The sequence below is a fragment of the Grammomys surdaster genome, unplaced genomic scaffold, assembly GCF_004785775.1.
Source record: "Grammomys surdaster isolate TR1022 unplaced genomic scaffold, NIH_TR_1.0 126118, whole genome shotgun sequence".
Lineage (NCBI taxonomy): Eukaryota > Metazoa > Chordata > Mammalia > Rodentia > Muridae > Grammomys > Grammomys surdaster.
The window spans coordinates 5,621,441-5,626,773 of NW_021620926.1; the positions used below are offsets into that span (position 1 = coordinate 5,621,441).

At 46.2% G+C, this 5,333-nt stretch overlaps 1 long non-coding RNA gene across 2 annotated transcripts in view; it reads right to left on the bottom strand.

Annotated features, from left to right (window-relative positions):
- LOC114611637 overlaps positions 1–5,333 on the bottom strand; it is a 24,597-nt gene that overhangs the window by 1,972 nt on the left and 17,292 nt on the right. The gene's annotated exons all lie outside the window — the stretch shown is intronic.

Genomic DNA, 5,333 nt, shown 5'->3' on the forward strand with positions numbered 1-5,333 from the left:
GGGAGGGGAGAGAGGGGAGGGGGAAGGGGAGGGGAGGGGAGAGGGAGGGGGAGGGGAGAGGGAGGGGAGAGGGAGAGGGAGAGGGAGAGGGAGAGGGAGAGGGAGAGGGAGAGGGAGAGGGAGAGGGAGAGGGAGACAGAGAGACAGAGAGACAGAGATGCAGAGAGATGAGAGAGAGATGATGGGGGAGGGTTCTGATTTTCCTTTAAAAGGCAAAAAAGAAATATCCAAAGAAAATAGTGACATGTTAGAAGCCTCAAAATACCAATGTCCAATAAAGTTCTCTGTAGGTTTTTCAACCCAAATCTCCCCTCCCACCATCTCTACATCTAAAATTATTCTCTGAGTTTTGGTTAATACAGTCATACAGTCTAAGCATGAGTCAAACTAGGAAATATGGTGCTGGGGGCCTCCCTCTCCTGGCTCTTCTGACTCTTCAGGGGTTAAGCCCCACAGCCCAGGTATCACCAGGTCTTCTGGCCTAGATGGTGGGTGGTGACTTTTCCACAGGCCACTGTTACTCTTTGTCTAGGCTTTGACGCCCCCATCGGCATGGTTACTCTGCCTGTCTGTTTCTATCTGACTAGTCTCTTTGAAGAGAAAGCCAGAAGCAAAAACAGAAAATCAAGAGTTTCCTCTTGGCTCCAAGTTCTCAAAATACCTTCTCCTCAAAACAATAGGCCTGTGAACTTTGTTCCTCTGGCTGCAACTCAAGTTTTAGAAAACTTGAGCATGCCGTGTGCATGTTCAGAGATGTCACACTGAACCCTATTAATATGTGCTATTACTACCTGCTAACAAAATGCTACACACATGATTGTTAGTTCACTATGGGCTGTAGTCTTTTATTTTACTTTATTATTTTTTTTTACTTATTCACTTTACGTGCTGCTTACTGTCCCCACCCCGTCACTCTCTCCCACAGTCCTTCCCCCGTCTCCCCCTCCTCTTCTCCTCTGAGTGGGTGGACACCCCCACCCCAGGTATCCTCCCACCCTGTGCTTCAAGGCTCTATGAGGCTAGGTGCTTCCTCTCCCACTGAGACCAGACAAGCCAATGGGCTTCAGTCCTTATAGAATATTCTAGAGTCTCTGAAGCAACAGTTATATGTTCACACTTTCCATCTCTAGGATAGACCTTTTTTGAGTAACTATTACAAATATTGTTGAAGGGAAATGTTCTACACTAGATATGGGGGCACACAGCTGTAATCTGAGCACTGAAGAAGCTGAGACATGCAGGTTTGTGGGGAGTTCAGGGCCAGCCTGGGCTACAGAGTGAGACTCTGTCTCAAAAATAAACAAACAAAAACAAACAAATAAAGCAAGGAAGGGCGAGGAGAACAAGAGGAAACAAAGGACTGTGTTTTCTCTAATTTTTTATCTTTAGTTTGAAGGGCTGTGGTAGACTAACCTAACAAGATGTCCTTAGATGTACCCCTCTGAATTGAGGTCACCTAAGGTCATGTGAGACAAAGATAACAGGGAACCAGAGAGAATTTGTGATGGATGCTGAGGCCTACTCATGGTAACAATGGCAACAGCTTTTCTGAAGAGCTCCAGGTCCCAAATCTGTGTTCTCAGAATGGCTGCATGCGGGGGTGTGAAGAACATCGCCGAACCATCCCAGGCTCCTCAGGGCCATATCCGTTTTCTAAGACTCCAAATGCAACAGGCACATCCAGGTGTGAAAGATATCAAGGGGTTCTCTGCATCAGATTTAAATTCTTTCAAAATAGAAAAGCTGAGGCTGAAAAGGAGCAGAAGCTCCTGTGGTCTCTGTGGCATGTGCCACACGCTAGGTAGGGCTAGGCTGGGTGGGTTTAGTCTCCAGCAAAAAGGCTGGAGCGCTCCCAACTGTTCTAGTTACTCAAGAAGAAAGAAGATTCTTCTGTTCTGACCAAGAAGAATCCCTGGTCTGGAAAAGGCTGTCCTTGAAACATGCTTTGCACGCCTATTCCTATGTAGCTGATGGACCATGCTTTGCATGCCTGTTCCTATGTAGCTGATGGACCATCCTTTGCATGCCTGTTCCTGTGTAGCTGATGGCGTGGGCATGACAATTGTCAATTTTTATTATTCTAAGCATTTTACGTTTTCATGCATTTTTCTCATTAACTCAAATGAGGCAGATAACTACTATTTTCATCATTTTTTAGAGAAGGAAATGAAGGCACAGAAAGGTTAAGGAGTTTACCTAGGATCACACAGGCAGGAAGTGATAGAGCCAAAGCTTCAGAATACATAATGAGGAGACTCAAAGATGGCCATCTATGACCCTACCTAGTTCCTGATAGTCACAGTGTTCAAGTCATCCTTCCCTTTAACTTTCTCCCAACCTGTGAAATAAGACAGACATGATAGGGCACAACACACGTGTTTAGGGTGCATATAATTATGAGTTGCACCTTACTAGATAACTCTATTCCCTCCACAGATGATACCCTGGCAAAGCAAGATACCATGTTGAAGAGGCCCACGGGGAAGAACTGGAAGATACCTCAAGATACCATGTTGAAGAGGCCCACGGGGAAGAACTGGAAAATACCTCAAGATACCATGTTGAAGAGGCCCACAGAGGAAGAACTGGAAGATACCTCCAGCTAATCATCCAGCAAAGAGCTGAGGGCCCCAGTCTAACAGCTCTCTAGAACTGATTGCTACCAATAATCTCGAGAGTTTAGAGATGGACACTTTCCTAGAGTCAGCTTTACCTGGGCCAGCAACTTGATCATAGCCTGGGGTAAGACTCCTAACTGAGGATCCCCAGTCTAGACAGGGTACAAAATGGCCTTTATGTCCCTGTTTGTCCATGGTTATTCCTGTTTTCCCTTCAGTCCTTCCCCTTCCTTCTGGCTACTTTGTCACTCTCTCTTGCAGCATGAAGGATGATGTGCTGGCCTGCTTTCTCCCTTCATTAAAATACAGACCCATGGGGCAAGCACTCTTCATTTCAGTCTCTGTTCTATCTAGGAAAAGAGAAAGAATAAAGAGAAAAAATTAGAAAAAATTAAATAATAATAATAATAAAAGAGTGTATGTAACACTGCATGTCTCCCAGCTTTAGTAAAAAGCCACCAAAACAGGTCTGTAATGTGTGACCCTTTGCAGAAGTGTGCACTCCCCTCCCCTTGTGTGCTTCTGCACTAATCAAACTTCCTTCCCCATTTTGTCTCCTCCCTGAATTCTTTCTTCAGTAGAGACAGTGCCATACCTGAAGTTAAGATACTGGAAAACACTGGTATCTTAAACACTGACCAAAACCAACCTGGGACGGAAAGGGTTTGTTTGGTTTACAAGTCTCAACCACTGTTGATCATTAAGAAAGGTCAGGGCAAGAAATCAAGCAGGAGCAGAGGCAGGACCCACAGGGGAATGCTGTTGATGGGCTCCTGTTCAGCTACCTTTTTTTACACCCTTCAGGATCATGTGCCCAGGCTCAGCACCACCCACTGTGGCTGGGTCCTCCCGCATCAACCAACCATCAAGAAACCCACAGAAATATATCTGTCAGCCAATCTGATGGAGGCATTGCCTCAATTCTCAGTTAAGTTTCCTCCTCTCAAGTGACTCTAGCTTGTGTCAAGTTGATGAAACCTTCCAACACACACACACAAACATGCATGTTACAAAAGATGGAAAAGAAAATACTTTAATATTCTGAAGGTAGAAAGCAACAATGGCAGACTTGGTAATATTGACTCAAAACCCACAGCTGTCACCTTAGAGGGAATAAGAGAGTTTATTCTGGAGTCATTTTTGAGTGACCATGGCCCAGATTCACATTACCCCAAATTTCATGTTTCATTCCAATGTGGAAGCAGTTGCATGGAGTTTTCTAGAATACAAAACAAAGTCATAAATCAAGGCTAGTTTAAAATACACTGGTGGAGGCAGTCACATTGGGGACATGTTTCTGTAGGTCATCAGATGCTGCATAAGTTAATAGACTCCAAGATCAATTAGCCACTGGATGTTAGCTCCAGCTCAGAGCTGAGCAAGGAATGGCTATTGGGAGACAGTTGCCTAAAACCAGCCGAAAGTGGGTTAGCCTTTGGACCTGTACCGTTCCAATCCCTAGTACAGGAGTCCTCATCCCTCCACCAATCTCGACAGACACGGCTTCTGTCCATGAGCTTACTCATGGTAAGAATGGCACATTTGAGCAGAGGCCAGAGGAGGTGAAAGAAAACAGTTTGCAAAAACCAAAGAACTCCATTTCAGGGGGAGCAGCAGGTTCAACAAGGAACGCCCTTGGCAAAGGTCCAGTGCGGCTACAGTAGGGACACTCAAAGGGAGAGGAGAGGAGAGGAGAGGAGAGGAGAGGAGAGGAGAGGAGACACAGAACGTGTTCCAGGTTTGCAGTCAACAAGAAGTGCAGTGAACCCCAAGCAAACGTGAACTGAGAGTCTGGGCCTTACCCATGACCTGAGGCTCCTAAAAACAGCTTAGGACAGCGCCTTACAAAGAATAGGTCCGCAATGATAGTCCATGAAGGAGGGTTGGAAGAGGGACTCCACCTTGTACATATGGGCAGCTCTTGGCTCCAGCATCAGTGTAAACCTGGCATAACTGACCTGCCCTGTTCTAATGTAAAACTGACTTCAGACGGCTACAGTGAGGCTCAGCACCCAGGCAGGATGCTCCACTTTGCATGCAGATAAGAGCCATTGTTTCGTGACTGGATTATCTCTTCTTCATCTTGATGTCATGCTTTTTGTTTTAAACTAAGACTAGACAAGGAGTTATACACATGTAATCCCCAGCATTTGAGGCGTAGAGGCAGAAAAGTCAGGTGTTCAAAGCCAGTCTCAACCAAGGCCATGTGAGATTCTGACTCAACCAAAGAAGGGAAAACACTCTGGAAATAAGAAGGGATCTGTCGTGCTGTGTTGTGTGCAAGACAGACAATACAAAGCCCTGTGTGACATAGAGGCCACAGATGTACCTGTCTAGCTCCATGTCAGCAGCCATGGCAAGTCACATGGGTGGCCTTAGGGACTTCATCTATAGTGTGGCCATGATCTAAGCTTTTGCCACATAAAGGAATTTTAGGACAAGTTTGTAGGAGTTAAAGCTGAGAGTTACTGAGGGAGAGAAAGGAAAGTGTGTGGGTAGATCTATGTGTGGCTGCGGATGGGGGTTAGGGGAGGAGAAAGAAGAGGAGAAGAGAGAAAGCAAGAGAGTGAGAGCAAGAGAGAGAGAGGGAGAGGGAGAGACAGAGAGAGAGGGACAGAGACGGAGGGAAGGGGAGAGGGAGAGGAGGAGGGGAGAGAGAGAGAAGGAAGGGGAGAGAGAGGAATGAGAGGGAGATGGGGAGGGGAGGGGAGGGGG